This window comes from Aquila chrysaetos, chromosome 2, assembly GCF_900496995.4.
Source record: "Aquila chrysaetos chrysaetos chromosome 2, bAquChr1.4, whole genome shotgun sequence".
NCBI classification, from domain to species: domain Eukaryota; kingdom Metazoa; phylum Chordata; class Aves; order Accipitriformes; family Accipitridae; genus Aquila; species Aquila chrysaetos.
In genome coordinates, this window is record NC_044005.1 from 49,793,416 (window position 1) to 49,815,252 (window position 21,837).

The window sequence follows — 21,837 nt, forward strand, 5'->3', positions numbered from 1 at the left end:
GGCAGAATTAGTGAGTTACAACTCTGTAACTATATCCCTCTTTCTCGACCAGTTAAACTCCTTGAACAGATGCTGTCATCTGGCATAGGAGTGTCAGTGACTTCTGGCACAGAAGTGTTGTATACGGTGAGGCTATACTGTAGGATTAAACTAGAGAAGCTCGGTGGACAAATGGGGGCATTTGAAAGGTGGACTGCATTTGAATGTACAGAGTAAGAGTGAGATGCAAACACCCAGAATATGCACGGCTTGTGATAGTTATGTGGATGGTAAAGTGAAGAACAGCTTTATGGAGTGTTCCTCCGTGTTATCAGATGCCTCTGATCCCAAATTATCTATTGTTATCAGATAGACCCTTTGTACCACAAAGGCACCATAAAGTGGGAAGAAGGATATAAGATGCTAAAAGTGCTGCTTAAATGAAGGTGCAGACTGTGTACCAATCTTTTGCATAGGATGAGTCTTTGCAAGCCAGTAGGGCCTGTGCACTTGTGGAATTCAGCTTGTGATTGCCAGAATAAATGTATTTAACTAGAGAATCCCATATGTACGTGTTCATATTGCTTACGAGCCATACTGTATGGTGGCCAAACGGCTGTGTGTACAGACACGCTCTCCTCCAGTGAGCTAACATGGGTGCTTGAACACCAGCTGTGGAATCTGTGTCTAGGGCTCTGCGTTTGTGTGGAAGAGAGTCATATCCTAACTGTGCCAATATGAAACTGGGCAAATTGGTTTGACACATCTCCAATTCTCAGAATTTTTCTCAGTCTCTCAGGTTTTTGATTCATTTTGAAAAACTCTCCACAGAGACTGTTCTTTATATAGAACTTTCCAGTCTTGCCTGGCAGAAGGGTATTTCAGCCATTCATAAAGGAAATCCAAGATTTTGTGTGGGTATATCTGTGGTATCAACTCACTGGAACAGACACAGGGCCAACACCTGGGCTTTGCAACCAAAAAAATTCAACAAATAAAACAGCCTGCCTCTTCTCCTTCCCTCCCTCGCGCCCTCCCTCCCTTCCCCGCTGTTTTCACACCTTGCTGAAACATGTGAAATCAAAACGGCAAAAACATTCCAAGTAAATAGTAATTTACTCTGGGTTATTACTCACCAGATCCATGCACACCATGCCCTGGGCAGGCGTCCTCGCTCACATCCTCCCTCTGCAACAGAAAGTGCATCTGCCAGGTCATGGCTAAGGAAAGGCACAGTCCTGAACTGTGGAAAAAAATAGCTTTAATGAGACCTCAGTAAAGCAATGTCTGGGCTAGCACTGCATTACATCACGGGCCAGGTCTACCAAATGAGGCACACATGCAAAGAGCAACAGACTGTGCTGTTCACCTGCAGCTGGGGGACTCTGTATTAGGCTGCACCTAGCACATGGGGTTGCTCAGGGAGGGAGAGGTGATGTTCAGGCCCGGGCAGAGGATTTTGGAAGCGCGAGGCAAAAGAAAGTGCAGCTACATGTTGTCTGACAGATCCATTTTCACCACGAATGATCAACCTGTTTAAAAATGAGTAGTTCTACCACTGAGAGATGCTTACTTAGTCTAATTGTACAATTGTTATAAGCAACTGGAAATAGGAAACCTGTCTGATTGCATAAATCTCAGCTCAGGCAGGCTAGCAGGGACCCCAGCCGGCTTGCATTTGGTTACTAGGCAATGTAACATATTAATGGCCAGAATGGGTCCCTTCAGCTCAGTTTTCCATCTCCAACAGTAGCCAGAAGTAGATGCTTTGGATGGACCATAGGAACAGGAAAAGCATACGGAAAGGTGGTCATCTCCAACACTATTTTTACCTGTATTAGCCAAGTTAAAGCTAAGAAGAGGTGCTCCCTGCACTTCAATCACTCCTTCTCTACAACTGCAGATGTGTTTGAATTTATTTTCACATCTATGTTTTCCAAAGTCTGTAAAGGGCAGATGTCTTGCTAGGGACAACTCCATGGTGCAAGGATGGCACACGTTCCTGGGAGGAGGCAAAGAAAAATAACTGGGTTAACAGGGGTTAAGCTATGTTGCTGCTAAATACATAGCCACAGCCTGAACTGCAAAGTCAATGAAGTCAATTCTAACTAGCCATAATCTGATTCCATATCGTCCCCTTCTCTACACACAGTGGTCATAAAATCAACCAAAAAAAGTCTATATAAGTTTAAGCAATGAAATCTTATGTCACCTCCATTACCCTTGAAAAAGACATTTTGCTGACATAAAGGTATTTTTTTCATCTAATGAAAGTTGCAGTGTGCAGCAGTGCTCAGGGGAATAACAGTCTGCATGCACAGGATACAGACTGCCTGCACCTACCTTCTCGCATGAGCCTGGCAGCAGGGAAAAGAGGGCAGAAAGAACCAAGATTAACAGCTCACCCAGGAAGTTGTGGATTCTTGTAGCTGCAATGCATTATTACCACTACAATGAGCTTCCAGTGTTTACTGTATACATACAGATTGTAATGCAAGGAGATGGGCTGTCTGAATAAATAAACAGAAAAGGCCAGGGTCCAAGTCTGACTGAACAATAGACTGGGGAGACTGCAAGCCTCCTCTAGCAGGACTTCCCTCCAGGAAACCCAACTCGTAATAAAATCCTCCTGTATCCTGTGCCCTAGTCTGGGGGTGTTGACTCAGTTCCAGCTAATCATGTAGATAGTATTTGCAGAAGGAGGTGAGTGCAGGCTGCTGGATGAGACCAAGAAAGTACTGTGGAAGAAACCTCCCTGCTCTAGATGGGAGGAGAGTTGGCTTCAGCATTTTGAGAGAGGTTCATCTGTTCAAGTCCCCCCAAACATGACTGCTTCTTTAGTCAAGTCACTGACCACGTGTCAGACCTAAAAAATTCAAAACTCCTCTCCTGCCTCCTTATCTTGAGAAATGGGAACGGTTGTCCAAACGGCCATTCTCATGACTCCAGCAGAAGGAGATTTTTAGACTCTGAGGCTCCCACTTCAAAATTTCTGGTGTTTTGCTCAGTACTGGAGGCTTACCTATTTGGATTAGTGAGTCTTCTGAACACGAAGCTTCTCTTCAACGTATGAAAAACTAAGGCATCCATTTTTCAAACTGTGGCTTTTAATCTGGCCAAGAGAAAGAGAGAGTTGGGACAGGAAGTTTCTAACTAAGAATCAATATCCAAGCCCAAACCTGGGCCATAAGAAAAGCAGTTATCAACCTTTTGTAATTAACAAGCCAAATAGTTTTCTGGGGAAAAAAAAAAAAAGAAAAAGTGGGGAGTCTCTGGAACATGTTATATACTACTAGTCTATGTCAATTAGGAGCTCAGTAAATAAAGCACCTGACATCTAGTTAATAAAATGCTGTGATTTTAGAAAAATTAAATTACATGTTATAATCACAGCCATTTTAACTGGAGTACTGATCCTGCTCACTGGTTTCCAACAGTCAGAAGTCAGCAAGTATTCCATTGCCTGTACTCTTATATTTTATGGATCGATAGTGGTTCATAGTGCACAGATTGATTGAATTGATTGACACTGTTTCGGAACTTGTGATAGTGGTCTTAAAAGTCAAGGTAGTTAGGATGTCTGCATACTTTAGTGTTTTTTAATATGCTGCATATTCATATCCAAAACTGGTTAGGTCATTATACTTGCCTTTACAAAACCAAGGTAGAACCCTTTTTTGGCAAAGAAATGAGGTATTTTCACCTCTTTTAGCAGGACTTGGAAGTAGGCTATTCCTATTTTTACATTTCCTGTTCCAGGAAGGAAAGAGGGTTTTTTAAATTTTTTTTTTTTTTTACTACAGACTTTTCTTTCTTAGTTGAATCAAATCCGAATCAGTGGTGATACTGGAAGAGTTATGCTTCCTGTTTGCTTCTGCTTAAGAAAAAAAGTTCCAGTGTGAACTGTTGAAAATGCAGCATATTTTTCTGTAACCAATTAACATCCCACTTTCTCCAAACACTGTTTAATGTTTACTTATCAATTAAAGTCCTTACATTAACCAGTATCTCCGATGCCTTTCCTTTTAGAAATGCAGACAGGAAAAATCTCAAGGATGCTATGAGTATGCTTTTTGCTCTACTGTAGAAATCATTTTTCCTTATGATTTCTGCTCCTGCCTCAGTTTACTGAGGTAGAACATTTCCAGACTATATTTCCCAATGAAATGTAGCTGGGACGATCCCAAGCACTTAAAAATCACATTGAATCTTATCATAAAAGCAGAGGCAAATGCAAGTCCAAATCCAATTTGGGTTGCAATATGTTGATTTTTACCTAGGACATGGGATTCTTTATGCATGTCCCCTTTTTTCCCCCTCTTCCTGTATTTATTTTGTAATTTTGTGTGCTGACTCAGCTGATGTATTCCACTCTAGAAGTGGCTGCATTTTCAGCAACAATTGAAGTGCTTACCAGTTATGTAAGTTGTGAAATATTTTAGAAGCTATAGAATAAGATAACATCTTTTCCTCACCATTATCAGTACATTTACAGCAATGACATGTCACTTGCAGTGATACTGTGTAAGCACTAATTCACTAATGATTGTAGTCTATGGGGAAGTAAAAATTTCACTCGGTCCATTTCATATATGGAGAAGATGAAAGAAAAAATTAGGAGCCTGTTTTTCAGTAGGTCCTCTCAACTCCTCTTAAAAAAATCAGGTAAGGTTACATCTGCATGGTGAGGTCAAGCAGACCAAGAATCTGTAGAGGAGATGCTCTACACACACAGTTGATGCTGAGAATCTGACGTGCACACTCTGCATGTTCCAGGTTTTTTTCAGTTCAAACCACCTTCATTTGGGTCCCCTGGACTGAATGTCTATTGGCGTCTGAGCACGTTAGGTGCGCTTCTGGAGAACATTTTCCAGTTTAATTTTACTCAACAGAATCTAGTCCTTGCTCTCCAAAATCAGCCCCTGATGCAAAATGAAACACAGGCTATAGAGATGATCAGGAGATTTGCATCAGAAGTACACTTCTGATCTGAACTAAAACACTGGTAGAGACACATCATAAGTATCACTGGCAGGACTGCTATAATGGTCATACTCTGTCCCACATTTACCTTACTTCACTACACATTACAACCACAATGCAGAGGAAAGGCATAACAGACTGACACATTGTTCTGCTGTTTCCAGATTGGTATATGAGGTCTTACTTTTAGGCACATCTCCTGAGGTATAAAGTAACTATACTTGTCTAAACTATAACAGTTTGAATCTGAAGATATAAGAATTCATTCTGCTTCATTTCCAGACGTGCTGATTCAGAACAGTTGGTGACACAAGGCCACCTTCCTACCAAAAACCTGTGTTTGTGTTGATTTAAGCAGTATTTTTACTGGTGGAAGCAATTTTTCCTGAAAGTAGTGCTTCAGCTCCATGGTATTTGTGTCACTGCATAATGAAGTTGCATAACGTTACATCACTGTATATTAGCAAGATACCACAACATGAGGATTCAGGCAGCAATGCTGTCATGTAGCATTGGCATGAAGAGTTACAGGTGAAAGTGCAGAATACTTTAAGGCATGGTTTACACCACTGTATGTACATTGCCTTTTGTAATCACAGGTTTTTACGGTATGTGGATGCACTGAAACTATAAAGTCAGCCACCAATGTCCAGCCTTTCTGTTGCATGCATAAATTCTCCTCCTGAGCTGACACAAATCCTCAGCAAACATATAGTTGTCAGAGGAACACTCTAACAATAAAACCATGTCTGCAGTTGTCTTCCCTGAGCTCCTGTTCCCCAGGTAATGGCTCTTCCGCTGATACAATCTGTCACAGTGAGGATGCACAGCCACAGCCTGGGTAAAAGCAACCAAGTACCCCAATGATAGGGCAACAGCAGTAATTATAAGCCAAGGAATTACTTGCTAGGGTTCGTATTAGACTCGTGGTCATTGGGTTTACCCTTCAACTAAGAATTTCATAACCATGTCAGAAGATGTTTTTAACAGAGAAATACTGGGGAGCCTGGTTTAAACAACAGCTATCAAAACAAAACAAAACAAAATCTAGATTCAGCCACATCATTTTTTAAGGCTGTGACACTCCTCAGTAGCCCTTCGATTCAGTCTCTGGTACCACGAGGCACCACGCATCAGTTGATGCTGATCTGTGGCATTGTACAATGCTGTCATTGTGGGGACAAGGAATGAAGTCGGATTGTTTGCCGGATGTACCAGTCAGTAGGAAACAAAACAACAAGTACACCAAAGCTTGGGTGCTCTTCTTGGCATGGCAAAAGATTCAGATAACACATCAAACTACATATCTTGGGTGCCAGGATTAAATACAGCATGTCCTAAGAGGCTGGGGTTTTTGCAAGATCCATTCTGCAGTTTACTGAGAGGAAAAGACCATAAATCACCATAGCCATAAAATGTTCTGAATTTTTTAAAAAATCAATTAAATTAAATTAATAAGAATCAATGGGGTACTCAGTTATATAAGCACAAAACCTTTATGCTTTCAGAAGTAAGCAGCCAATGCAGAGTACAGTTCCCATCTCTGCCAGCTGCCTCTGTCCCCCTTGCCCAGTGCGGTGGCCTGCCACCAGTTGCCCGCAACACCCGCTCCTGTTGCTACCCTTCCCTCCTCCGAACCAGACCTGCCAAATCTCATGTGCTGAGCATGAGAATCACACCACTGACAGCTCCCTCCTGCCACACCACAGCTCAGTTAGCACCTCACGTGCTCAGAGTGTCGCAGCCACTGCTCTGCAACCCTTGCAGAAGCAGAGCTGCTGGGCACAGCACTGCACAGCTGTGTGACCCAGGACAGTGCTGCCTGCAGCACCGCAGAAAGACATATGGAAAATGTTTTTGTTTGTTTACAACTCCAAACAGCACCTCTCTCATGCTTACTACTCCATGCCTGTCACCATTACAGAGTTAGGGTCCCCACAGCTCTCAAAATACACTTAACGCTTTTATCTTGGTGTACCTCGTTGTTTCCAGTCTGTTCCATTTCTTAATCAGGAGGGAACTTGTGCTGACTCCTTTAGGAGAATAGCAACGTGGACATCAAAGGCTGTCAGAGACTAAAATGAAATGAAATATTTAAGTATTGGCCAAATCTGGCTTTGGCCTTTCTTAGTGAAAGTATAGCTCTCCTGAGCCTTGTGGGATAAGGGAAGAGCAACTGACGTCATCTATGTGGACTTGTGCAAAGCACTTGATACTGTCCCACACAACATCCTTGTCTCTAAAATGGAAAGACATGGATTTGACAGGTGGACCACTTGGTGGGTAAGGAATTGGCTGGATGGTCACACTCAAAGAGTTGTGGTCAACAGCTCGATGTCTGGGTGGAGACCAGTGATGAGTGGTGTCTCTCAGGGGTTGGTATTGGAACCAGTATTATTTAACATCTTTGTCGGGGACATGGACACCACCAAGCTGAGTGGTGTGGTTGATGCTTTAGAGGGAAGGGATGCCATCCAGAGGGTCCTTGACAGGTTTGAGAGGTAGGCCCGTGTGAACCTCATGAAGTTCAACAAGGCCAAGTGCACGGTCCTGCACCTGCGTTGGTGCAATCCCAGACAAAGATACAGGCTGGGCGATAAGTGGATTGAGAGCAGCCCTGTGGAGAAAGACTTGGGAGTATTGGTGGATGAAAAACTGAATACGAGCCAGCAGTGTGCACTCAAAGCCGAGAAAGCCAATCGCATCCTGGGCTGCATCAAAAGAAGTGTGATTCTCCCCCTCCACTCTGCTTTTATCAGACCCCACCTGGAGTAGTGTGTTCAGCTCTGGGCCCCCCAGCATAAGAAGGACATAGACTTGTTGGAGCGAGCCCAGAGTAGGACCATGAAGACGATCAGAGGAGCACCACTTCTATGAAGACAGGCTGAGAGAGTTGGGGTTCAGCCTAGAGAAGAGAAGGCTCTGGAGAGACCTTATTGCGGTCTTTCAGTATGTAAAGGGGGCCTACAAGAAAGCCAGAGAGGGACTTTTTACAAGGGCATGTAGTGAGAGGAGAACAGTTTTAAACTGAAAGAGAGTAGATTTAGATTAGATGTAAGGAAGAAGTTTTTTTACTGTGAGGGTGGTGAGGCACTGGAAGAGGTTGCCCAGAGAGGCTGTGGATGCCCCATCCCTGGCAGTGTTCAAGGCCAGGTTGGATGGGGCTTTGAGCAACCTGGTCTAGTGGAAGGTGTCCCTGCCCATGGCAGGGGGGTGGAACTAGATGATCTCTAAGGTCCCTTTTAACCCAAACCATTCTAGGATTCTATGATTCTATGATTTTTCTACCTACTACTAGGGTCTTGTATGGCCCAGGGCAAGTCAACAGAGGTATTTCTGCCTTGGCCACGCTAACTGCGGTCCCACACCCTTGTCCTGCACTGCGAAGGCGAGCTCACGCTCCTTCCTCATGCCACCCGCACAGAGCTCACTGACCAGCTGGCACCTGGGCACACTCACCCTATTTGTTCATATATATGTATGAACACTGCTGAAGGGTCATTCTGGTCGGTGCTTCCTGCTGCAAGAGTGCTCGCCGTAAATCTCAGCCTGCTTCTGACTGAAATAGTCCCAATGCTGGCAAAAGAAACACAAGTTTCAGGGCTCTGCTGCTTTCAAATGAAGCTCATTCTGTTTCCATCCAAACCACTCCTTTGGGAACCGGACCTGTGAGATACAATGAATGCATACACAATGGTTACAGGTATTTCTTCAGGAGAAAGTTGGTATTAATTTCTGTTAAAAGTGCTACATTTACTATGAAATAGATGACCTGCACTGGGGATGAAGACTACTTGCATGTATCTTGCATAATCGGCTCAAAGAGCTTTCCTTAAAAGAAAGGTAGTTAGTTTGTACTATTTCATATTTCATTCTTATCCTATTGGTAAGAGGCCAGCAGAGAGCTAGGTGGATTCAATTTGTTTTTCACATAAACATAATCTGAAGTCTTAATGTATTTATCTAAATTTCTGCTGTTCTGAGGCGAATAGAAACGCAAGCATAAAATTAAGCAGCTCTCACAGCAAACAATGTGCTCTTAGTTTACGATAGGCATCAAGTAAGGAAATTGCATTATTCCCCCTTTAGAGAGGACTAAATGTATGTGAGGGTGATGGCTGCCTCAGGCCAGCTTGTTTAGTACTGATGCAGTCATAGGAGTCCTCATCAGAGCCTTATTCCCTGTGTGTGCGTGCAAACACATGTGCACGCACACAGAGGCTGTAGACACAACTGGCCAGCCACGGCAGGTTTAAGACGCTGAATGACACCTCTTGCCTCCAAATAATTTGAGATGGGAATTTCCACGACAGAGCAGATCAGTAGTCCACAGCATTCGTCGCCTCACACACCCCAGTCACTAATACCGGGTATTTTACAAAACTCTGCAGAAGACAGTGGAGTATAGGCTGCCAACAGGAAGCTTCTTTGAGAGGCTGGCTCATGTCCTGAAATCATAGATGCACAAACACAGCCACATTTGTGCTATTTCTAAAAGGCTAGAGGCAAAGCATCTAATATACATTTATATAGATATGAAACACCCCTCTGGGGATTTACTACTTACACCCGAGGAAGTGAACAGGGGCAACAGCAGATAAATAATGAAAAATCAATTATGTTTTAAAGAGCCCTTTAATTTTAATAGCCCATGGTGATATTAATAATACAAGGAAGGACATTTTTAAAGCATTTATCTTGACATTTACCCTTATGATGCCTTGGTAAGTTAAGCATGTGGTTGTGATGAGGTAGAGCTTTAACAGAAGAAAGAAGGATATAATTTATATTCCAGTTTCTGAGTTTTTACAATTCTGCTCTTCTGTTTTGAGGCATTACTAGAGGCTTTTCTGAGTGTATGGGGTACACCTCATCTTTTCTGAGTTCTGAACCACCCAAAACAATCAGAGAAAGAAACTGCTTTTTGATTGTTTTCTGCTGCAATTACATGCCTGATCAAAGCATTGTTGAAATAAATTGAGGCTTTATGATTTTATTACTATTTCTTAGCACTTAAACCTGGACTTCTTTGAACTAGCCAGCATATTAACACAGAATGAAAAGACAATCCTAGTTAGTAAGGCAGAAATAAGCCCTTTATAACTGTCATTTCAAACCAATAAAAGGCAGCAACTGCAAAAAAAGGGGCCTGAATGACTCCAGCATTTCCTTGATAATGGGATATAAATATTTTTGCTTACTGAGATATAATTTAAACTAATGGCGACTGTTCTCTCACCTATTCTCATACAAAATGAGCTGATGGGGTTCTTGCTGCAGTTCTGGGTCACAGTTACAACTTTACAGCTGTCCTTACCTCCCAGCTCTGCAGGCAACCTGAGCTGCAGGACCAGCGACACAAGGTGAATGTGGACATGCAGTTTCTTGAAGCACGTAAGCACCTGAGCCCAGCTTGATCTGCCACTGCCCAGGGCGCACCTAACAGCCCAGCACATTTCACACATTGCCCTTATCACAAATGCAAACTGACCACAAGCACAGCTAGCTGAAGTGGTTGAACACTGGCCTCTTGGTGCATTTTGCGTGGTGCCCTGCAAATCTACGAGAAATTCGCATTACAGAAGCCAGCAGCCCTGCTTGTTCTACACTTACACTCTATGTCTTGCTTTGGAGAACATCACACTGGTTTATTCACAAGCCTTTGCCAATCTGCAGGCAGGCTTCCCATCGCAGGAGGATGAGCTGGTGCACGAGTGGCTTCCTGCTGGGAGGCCCCTGGCACCCAGTGGTTAAAGCCAGGCAGTGCACAGGACAGTGATCAAGTGGGGTTTAGCCTGTGGAAAAGTGGAAGGGAAGCAAGAAACCTTAGCAGACTAAAAATGGTTAAGCAGAGCTTATAGGTTGTGTCACAGCGACCTTGGATTGTGCCTGCAGCTGACTACAATGGGCTGTGGTGTAGCAAGACTTTGTAATGAATACAGAATATTAAACTGATGAAATGTTTCTACAGCTGGTTTGTTGATACTGGCATCACTGCACTCTCAGAGTTGGTCCTTGATGTTTCACTCAGTTCTGAAGCCTAAACTGGCCAGAGGTCACCAAGATGGCCTGGGGCTCCGTCAACATGCAGAAATTGCTCTCCTGCCAGTAATGGTTCCCAGTAATAGATCTTACTAACTACTTGCTACTCAAGGTAAGTTCCTCTGTTGGAAGAAAGAAACCATGCAGCTGAAACATGCGTGCTGCAGGCTTGCTGTCTTACATACCATGTATTGAAGGAGCCCTTTCTAGCAGCTCTTGTCAACTGCAGTTAACCAATGAACTTCAGCACGTTTGAGCTTTCCCTCGCTGCCTTCCCCTCCATATCATTGCTTGCACAGTGTGGTGGTCACCTTCATTGGCTGCAAGGGAGAGCTGGGAGCCCATGCTGGTGCTGGCCTCTGCTTCATTGTCTAGCCTTAGCACGGCTAAGTCATGCTGAGGGACACTGACATTGAAAAGGAGAGAAGAAGAAATGTCCCCTTCAGTGAGTTTTAAACTTTGTATTTATCCTTCTCCAACTCTGCGGCTTGTTTACTTTTTTGCTTTTATATGAGATTAAACGTCTTGCTTTTGTCCCTGGTGGCTTACTCCTTCTGTCTGGGTAGAACTAACTCTGCTATGGTGTCAGGGTTGCAAATACCTCAAGGAAAATGTTTCAAAGCATGCTCTAATTTGCTTTAAAAAAGCAGATGCAGTTCCATTGATTTAAGCTATGTTACACAGAATTTCTCCCAGTTTTGTGAGCATCAATGAATGGTTATTACGTCTGCATGAGACCTTGGATGAAGGAAGTCATCAAAGCTTGGTATTATGCTTAGGCCAAATGCTTTCTGCTGGAAAATACCCAGCTTCTTTTTGTCCCAATGACAATTTGCAGTTTGAACACATTCATAATCTCATGAACTGGCACAGCCTGACCTGTCTATCAAATTTTATAGGGACTGTCTTGCAGCAGTGGGGGAGGAAAATTACCTTAGATGAACTGTTAATGTGCAGTGCCTTCTTCACAACAGTGTTAGCCTACTCACTTTCCAGTTTTAATACTGACAAGTGTCCACAGACTTACACAGCACACAAGAGTATGTGTTAGCACAGAGCCTTACAGATCACATCTGTCAGCAGTGGTCTCACCCTCTAATCTGCAGACCCATTTGAAGAGTCTCAAGTATCAGCAATTCCAACTGAAAAGGCACTAGCTGCTTCAGCTGAGAGGCCAGGGAGGAAGGAATACTATCATCTGGAAGATGATTGAGAACTGACACTGAAGAGTACAAACCCAAGTATTAACCACATGGTTTTGCTCCGTTCCTTAAAAAAATCATAACAATAAAAATCTGTCAGGATGACAGCTGTTTAGTGAGTATAGATGGGGCCAAATGCCACATGAGTGCAAACAAGAAAGATCTTGATTCTATATTACCTGCACCTTGTTTAGCCACTGTGACAGACAACAGACTGACAATGCACAGGGTGCACAGCCATGCAGTCAGGGCAACATTGCTAATTATGCCCACGACGTACCCCAAATGGTCCTACCCTACTCTCTCAAAATTAATGGGTTTCACCAACAGAAATAAATGTAGGAAATGTTAAGACAACAAGAGTCTAACACAGACAAGTCCTTAAGGCAAGGACTACCTGTCAGGTTCAGTGATCAATACAGAAACTGTCCCCAGTCACGCAGACTAATCAATTTGTCTGAATTGCAGTAAAAAGAAATATTTGTCAAAATGCTAAATGCAAGAGCCTTGTTTTCATGCCTGCAAAGGTGTCTAAATCAATGCACAGTCAAAGGTTGCTTTCAAGTAGTCTCATTTGTATAGCTTTTCAATATTTTCAACTGCTTGGTGCTTTATTTCAAAAAGACAAACATACTTAGTGCTTGCCTAATGCTTTCTGTCTGTAAATCTCAACCTTCTTCACAAAAGTAGATATAAGTAGTCTTGCCCATCTTTTACCTAGGAGAAATCGAAGGGCTTTGACAGGCAAGCTGTGACAAATCTTGCTGTAGTGCCCAGAGAAATAACTCCAATTCGTTCTCCCTCTACAGGACACAGCTGTCTCTGCAGCAGGATGCCAGAAGGGAAGGTGTGGCTGATGCTCTAACACCCCAGTGCCATGTCTCCTGTCTAACTGGCTGAAGACAAAGAGGTTTTAAAGCTAATTCATCAGCCTGCACTGCAGTGGATGCTGCACAAGCAGGCTTTTCTCCTGCTGACTCTCCTGTGGAGCTGGTAAGTGCTGGCAGGCAGATAGGCAACCGTTTGGAAATCCTGTACCCTGAAACTCTGCAGGACTTACCTGCAGACTGGCTGGGGCACAGAGCTTTTCTCTTGGTCACCACATAATCTACATCCAGTTCAATCAACATATACTTGATGTTGTATCTCTACTGCATTAATTTAGGAGCCAAGTCCTGCATCTTCTAATTTGGAAAAGGATAAGCATCTTTATTGCTAGGAATTTGCTTTTTCTTATGAGCATTAGGATGCTGTTGACATTGTATCAGCTTCTCACCTTGTGACATGAACATATGGAAGGAAAAAGGCACAAGCAAAGCTCCTTGTTTTGTTTTTTTGTTTGTTTTTTTTTAATGCAAGACAAGGACAAATTATTATTTCTTTTCTGGAAAATGGAAAAAAAAAATCTGCTTTGATATTAAATATTTTCACTCACAATGCAGAGAAATTTTAGAGTGAATTTTAAAATTATATTATTATTGTTCCACTACAGGCCTTTAGAATTCTTCCTAGTAGCTATTTCAAATAAAGACAACACATTGTATAATTGCTGGTACTGAGCAATTACAGTTCTCACAGAGTGGAGGCCAGATTTATTTCTAGTCTTTAATGCTGTGGTCTATTTAATCAGAGTGCGATGAAAATACATAGGAATGTCATAGTTATTTTCCAAGCTCTCTAAAAATGAGTTCCTTCTCTATCTGCATTATAACATTAGTTTTAATTTACATATTATTTCTCGGCCCTATGGCTATGACTTTCCATTCTGTTCGCAAGTCCACAATATTAATGCTTTCCATTGTGAAAGATATCCCTCCATTTTAGAGATATCAACAGGAAAAAGAGACAGTAAATACCCCCATGGCAGTAGGATTCCCTCTCTAGTAATAGGTATGTGAATAGCTACTTAGAAGTGAAGAATTGGTACTATGTTATGCTATAAATATTCTTAGCAGAAATCTTTGCATGCAAGCTATATTGGTAACAATGCATACCTCATTCTTAAAGAAGTAGTTTTGTTCCTGTATATATATATATATATATATTTAAATTTTGTCAGAATTTCCAGAAGTTTTCTGGTAGGAAAAAAAAAAAAAAAAAAAGGAAAAATAAAATACAACAGAGGAGTTTCCTCACCTTTTTGTTTGTTTGTTTCTTTTCAGAATTGCCAGCCATTTTCCATCTCTGTCTACCAGCAGTTTAAAGTCAAACATCATCACAGATGAGCTCTTTCAGTATACAGCAGGACAACTTCTGGCGCAGGGATTTCTGGTGCTGGATATGCAACACCATCTTAAAAGTTTCGTATGGATTTTTCTTACCTTACCTAGTAAGAAACAAAAAGAGAGAGAATACAAAGTTCCTAACTTCTAACTGGTAACCTCTTATAAGCAAGTCTCAAAGTACATAGGCTACATAGAGCTTAGGGGCTATGGACAATTATTTTTTTCCTATTCTGTATATGAACTGTGAAAACCTTTGCTGCACCCATAACATAAATAACAAGAACCAGTGTATTATTTTATACTTGGGGTATTTTCCTTGTATTGCCTTCACTAGCAACCTTAAAAATAATCACTACTACCTGAAAAAGCTACAGCAACATAGTGCTTTTTCCTTCAGTCCAGTTGTTACAGCTGGAAAACATGGACAAGATTTGGTCCCCACAAGCCCTTCTTCAAGACATCTGCATGCATTTCAGTTACAGGTCCACATGACTCCTGGCTTACAGTGCTCTCAGCAGGGGTGGACCCTTGTGTCTATTTAAAGACTTGCTGGTATCTAACCGCAGCTACCTCATGTCTGGCACCTGCATTTAATAAGCACGAAAGGGCCAAAGCAGACATCAGAAGCACCTGAAACAGCTACTGTTTAGAAACAGATCTTTATGTTCTAAAGGTCTCTCTACACTTTTGAGATTGTGTTAGAGTAGCTACATTAGCACAAAGGCTTTCTCACAGCATCTAGTGAGTTTTTCAGCTTCCATTGGTCACTCAGGTTCCTGAACATCTTAACTAGCAAAATACTTTTCTTTTGATGCAGCTGGCTCTATGTCAAGTGTTTTGCTAGGAGAGCTAAACTGGTTAGAGAGCATGGTGTCTGCTTATATAGCAAACATTTTTATGCCGGCAGTATTTCATATTTCAAGCCAGTTCAATCTTCCTGGTTGAGGCAGCTATTATGATTTCTCTAAGTTTGTCACTATTTTTATGACTAATAAGTCCTTAGGAATCTACATTTCCTACTGAAGTTCAGAGGCTTTCTGCATCTTAATAAAGGATCAGCTGGCAGTTTAATCAACCTGTGTTTTATTCATTGTCAGTTTTTTGCTCCATCCATTTTGCAACCACTTTTCTCCCACGCTTTGAATGGAAAGAGAATCCATCTTGTTTGCTGCTCAGTTTCTACATTGGTCATCACCTCAAGGCTAATCAAGTTGATTCTCACTTTTTGAGTCAGGGTGCCAAGACACTTGCTACTGTCTTAAGCTCCAGGGCAGTTTTTAATCATATTTAAAATTGAAGGCCACTCCCTTACTAGATACGGGAAGCGTCAAAATTGTCTACAAAGTTTTGTCAACATGGCAATGCTAGCTAGAAATACGAAGAAAAAAGATCATACCTCTGCTAGCAGCACCTCCAGCATGGACAAGAGCCTGCCCCGAGCCGAGTCATGCAGGCAGTCTGCAGGCAGGTAACCCGTGGGCAGGAAAAACGCCTCTGACCTGGGCACTCCCCTACAGGGCTCTGCTGACATAGCTAAAAGAACCCATGTTTTGTAACCTGAGGATTATAATCCTGGATTTTAAGCTTTTATGCCTGCTTGTGAAATGCAGTCTATCCCTGCCCTTAGGCACAAAAGCTGAGGAGGACTGTGGTAACCTCTGGTGACTGATGTTCATGTAGTGGGTTAGGTGGAACAGAGGGACCATTTCTGCTGGAAAGCTCATTTTAACTGCAGCAAAAGGAGTGAGGACAAGAACATTAAAGGTGGTTTTCTGCTAATAAATTAAACATGCTCTGAACCATGCTCTGGCCCAGAGACCAATGGGCATAGGACGGTTTGCAAGTGCTGCTCAGCTCTTGACCTCTTGGATAGGGTGGCCACATGCACACTGCTGGTTGGGGTTGCTTCCTAGTCCATGCCCACTCCTGACCCGTACCCTGGAGCTGCTTGGGAGAGTGACAGTCAGTATGAGTGGAAACCATGCCAAGAACAGCACTAGCAATTTAACGGTAAAGGCCTCAGGGATGTTCTCTGCCACTGTTTAGTTTACTAGTGTTGATGCAACCAGACATCTAGGGAGAAATGTGCCCTCCTGGTGATATATCCAAGCATGATTGCCAGTAACAACAAGAAGAAACTTCTACCCTAGCCCTGGCATGGGAAGACTGACGTATCCATCAATACGTAAGACAGTATAAATGGGACTTTAGAAAGTTGGAGACAGTTCAGGAAAGTACTGGTTGGAGAATATGACTCCAAATAGGCAGCTAGTACTAGTAAACCCAATCTTGCCTGCATGCTCTGTAAAGATTTCTTTCCTATCATTTGCTCTTTGTTGCTAAAGAAACACCACTAAAAAGAAAAATGCAAAAGTAACTGAGGAAAAGATGTCTCTCACATTTTATCTTGCTCGATCTCTAAACCAGAATCACCAAGTATGGAGTTCTTTCCTTCAGGGCAAGAGAACAGCTTCAATTTTCCTTGCAGCACAGAAATTGCACACACCCAGCAGGGTGCGGTTATAGAGCACAGCCCTGCCTTGCAGCAGAAAGCCCATAAGGAAGAGACCATTGTTCTGCAGCCAGATGCTCCAGTGAATACAGGCTACTCTGCAGGGAAAAACCTAATAGTTCTTCCCATCAAATCCTTAATATCCCAAGGCTTCTCTCCCAGGGAGCCTTGAAGGGCGAAAGTGAGCTAGAACTGTGTGCTGCTTCCCCTGGAGTGTAAAAGATTACAGTTCTCCATCCAAGAATTGTAGGAACACTAAATTTATTCCTTTCCTTTTTTACTTCTCAAGGGGAAAAAAAAAAAGGAAGAAAGAAAGAAAAAAAAAACAGGACTAGCTGGAATGGGTTTTGTCAAGTTATTTTCTTGCTTTTTTATGCTTATTTTTTACCTTGAATATATTAGGAACAGCAAGACTGCCTTTGCCTCACCACACAGTCCATCTACATTTGTTTTGGGCTCTCACTTTAGTTGATGGACTATAACAAAGATGACATTTTTGCAAAGTGTTTGTCTGTCATTGGAGTTATATCGCTATGTATAAAAACACAGAGCATATTTTACACTGATTTATTGAAATTCTTCCATTCAGCTTTCCATCTCTTGATTTTTGCCTTGCGGTATCACAGAATTTATTCTGTCATGATAGCTGACTTCTGTGGAAGATAAATACTTCATACGTGAGATGCACACAGTTCTTTCAATGCCTCATATATGAAATGCACACAGTTCTTGCCCTCCTTTTTTTTTTCTTTCTTTCTTTTTTTTTTTTTCCCTTAAAAAAAAAGGGTTGGCAGTCCGTCTCCATCAAAAAAGGCAAAGGGCACACAGGCAACTTCCCTCCTGATATTTTCCACGTAGGGAAAAGTTTAAATCCCTCAGAGTCCAGCAGAGAGAGCTGTATATATACCTGACAACAAGGTAATCCCCCCTGACTATTCCTCACCAAGTACCAGTAGATACAGAAAACTAGGACAACTTGCTATTTTAAGTGAAAAGGCAAACGAAGAAGTATTCTCCTACTGCAAGCCCTGGGAGGTCCCCGACTCCCACCAGAAATGTCCCACCTAGCCCTCAGAAGTCATCCCTTCTTGCCTCACCTCCCTTCTCATTCAAGCGGTTACCAGCCAGGGTCCCTGGTCCTCTCTCCCCACGTGAAATACCAGTTCTGGAGGCATTTTTACATGGCTGGGAATAGAGGTCACACACAAGAACAGCAGACAGCAGGTAAGTATACAAACGCATACACCCACATCCCCATGTCCAGGAGATCCTGAATTTAGAAAGTTATCAACAGTATTTAAGAGTCTCATAGTCCAGAGACTGCCTACTCACCCAGCCCCCTGCAGTGCTATTGGCCGCGTGTTTTTTATACAGACATATCTGCACTACTGCAGGAAGGATGATTTACAGATACCCCAGGCTGGCTCAACCAAGAGAGAGAGACAAATCAGTCACTACTATAGCTGTATCACCCAGGCCTGGGTGCAGGCAAATTTTCCCAACTCAGAAGCAGAGTTTAATTTTCAGACTCAACAACTGGACTAACAGCAGTTTAGCTCTTGAGATCCAAGCCAATTCCTGCACATAGTGCTGTGCAGATGCATCTGCAGGCTCAGAACTCACAGCCGAGTCCCACTGGGTGATATAGACATAAAATCATGGAAAAAAAGGCCTGTGAGAAGACCTAAGGATGTCATCCAATCCATCTCATTCCTCTAAATGTTTGTGGAGATTTTTTAACTGGGAGAGAATTGCCTCTGGCACAGCAGATAATTGAACTGGTGTTTCTCAAAACTTCCTGATAAGCACACTCATCACAGGGCCAGCCTTCCTTACACGATGCAGTCTCACCCTTCACCCCTTATAATCTGATTTTGGAGGTCTGGACCTTGAAGACAGCTACAGGCAGTACCAAAGGAAGAAAAAAAGCAAAGGGAAAGGGAAAGGGAAGGGGAAGGGGAAGGGGAAGGGAAGGGAAGGGAAGGGAAGGGAAGGGAAGGGAAGGGAAGGGAAGGGAAGGGAAGGGAAGGGAAGGGAAGGGAAGGGAAGGAAGAAGGAACAGAAAGAAAGAAAGATATACTCGCCCTCAGATAAAGCATTTTATTAAGCACTTCTGTCAGCTTCTGACCATGATATTAAATCAAACCTGTCATTATTTCCTCATAATTAGAAGGCTTCCAGAGTGAGGAAATGGCAACAATAGGAGGTGGACTGGAGAGCAAATTCAGTACGATGCCAGCTGTGGTTACCGGCAGGCAGCATCTTTGTTCTGAGTATGTGACTCACAGGTAAATGTTCTCTCTTGCCACATACTCCTGTGATAGTCAGCAATGACAGTTACCTACACCCCCCACCCTGCCCTTTGCATCTCTCTCCACCTACTTGTCTGACAAAGTTACTCTGTACAATTAAGTCCTTAACCTAGGCATGGATCACTCTGATTTTACGTAAGTCTTGTAAAGTCATTGCTTTAGAAAAGCCCGGAAAAAAAACAGTGACACTCTTCCCCAGTTGGATACGGCATTTCAGAAGTTTTACCGCTTAGAAAAATTCTGCTTACCTCTGACTGTAGAAAATGCTAGTTTTATTGGTTTGGGAACAAGACAAGCAGGCAGATTATAAGAGGTCAATGATGCAATTACAATATTAAGAGATATCATGTGACAATCCCTATGTTTCCTTTAGGCTTACTTGCTCAGATTGTAACACAGTGTTGTTTTCTCATACTCTTTTCATTCTGTTTATCCTTTAACAAACTCTAACCTAACTGCTGATGTTAATAAATGCCCACATTTATTAATGCAGGACTTCATGTTATACGGTTAGTTACATTACCTTCCTGTCACTCAGGTGACAAAAGTGACCTACCTTGATTCATCTGAAGACTGAAGCAGGGTCAAGACAACATTATTCCAGTTTCCTAGCTCTTAAACCCTGACTTCTAACCACTACCCCATTTTTTTTCCTTTGGGATGCTATTGTTTAGCCCACTAACTCTGTAAACCTTTCATTCTAGAAACAAAAATTAGGATCCCACCATCCTTCCCTTCACTTTCTGGTCTATTCCAATGTGTAGTTTACAGATACTGCCATATTTGTGCAGGTAGAAAATGATCGCTGTGGTACCAGTAGAAGAGAGACCGTTGCCAAATCCTTCAGATGCTTCTCAGGAAAGAATAAACAATGCTGCCTGTGTAGCTCGTTTTCCTTTTCTGATCACAGTATTGCGTTGTATACTATGGTCACCTGGATAAGCAATTGCCGTCCACAAGACCCGCTGCCCACTCAGTCCTGCCACCTAAATGCAGCAGCACACCACCTCCCCCAGGAAGGCCCCATCATGGAGATGAGCCTGGAGGAGAGAAGGCTCTGGGGAGACCTTATAGCAGCCTTCCAGTACCTAAAGGGGGCCTACAAGAAAGCCAGAGAGGGACTTTTTACAAGGACAAGTAGTGAGAGGACAAGGGGTAATGGCTTTAAACTGAAAGAGGGTAGATTTAGGTTAGATGTAAGGAAGAAGTTCTTCACTGTGAGGGTGGTGAGGCACTGGAAGAGGTTGCCCAGAGAGGCTGTGGATGCCCCATCCCTGGCAGTGTTCAAGGCCAGGTTGGATGGGGCTTTGAGCAACCTGGTCTAGTGGAAGGTGTCTCTGCCCATGGCGGCGGGGGGTGGAACTAGATGATCTCTAAGGTCCCTTTTAACCCAAACCATTCTAGGATTCTATGACTCCACACAGCAGACCCTCAGCTTTACCTAATGTGCTGCCTGCGCTGGGTTAGATTTGTTGCTGACGCAGTGCTAAAGCAAGCAACACAAATACATGGCAGCTCTCCAAACTGATCAATCACACTGATTAATTTCAAGAGGTCCCAGATGGAAAACTCATACACCAAATGATGGAAAATAAAATCCTCTCCCTTTGGATTCTTCTGCCCTTTAAGGTTTCCCAGCATGAGAGAGGGAAATCAGCTCCTATGCAAGAGGAAGAACTTTTCCCTGCCAAGCTTATGAATCCCAAATGCAAACAGCATTTACATATTTGCATTTCTCACCTTGTATTATTCTGCTTACAGAACAACGCAAATGGAAATGAGGATGGGGGTTGTTATGGGTTTGTGTGGCGGGGTTTTGGTAGCGGGGCAGGGTGCGCAGGGCCGGCTCCTGCTGGAAGCTGCCGGAAGCTCCCCCGGCCCCGAGCCGGACCCGCCGCTGGCCCCGGCCGAGCCCCTCAGCGACGGCGGCAGCGCCTCCGGGAGAGCGGAGTGAAGGGGGGAAACCTGCGGTGAGTGGGGATTGGGACGGGAGAGGAACCCCTCTGCGGGTATCGAGGTCGGGGAAGGAGGGGAGGAGGTGTGCCGGAGGAGGGGATGCCCCCTGTGCCGCGGTGAGGCGGCAGGCTGTCCCCCCCAGCCCACGGAGGGGAGCGGGGGAGCAGATGCCCACCTGCAGCCCGGGGAGAGAGGAGCCCACGCCGGAGCAGGGGGATGGATGGACCCCAAGATGGCCGCCGCTCCCTGGGGAAGCCCGCGCTGGAGCAGGCTGGCACTGAAGGACTGCAGCCCACAGAAAGGTCCCACGCCAGGAAGTTTGTGAGGAACTGCAGCCCGCGGGAAGGACCCACGCTGGAGCAGTTGGTGGAGGGCTGCCTCCCGCGGGAGACACCCCACGGCGGAGCAGGGGCCGAGCGCGGAGTCCTCCTCCCCCCGAGGAGGAAGGAGCGGCAGAGACAAGGGGTGAGGAACCGACCCCAGCCCCGTCCCCTGCTCCCCTGGGGAGAGAGAACCGGGAGTGGGGCTGAGGCGGGAAGGCGGGATGGGGGGGGGGGGGGGAAGCTGTTCTCAGGTTTCATTTTACTTCCTAATATCCTTGGTTTGATTGGATTGGTAGCAAATTA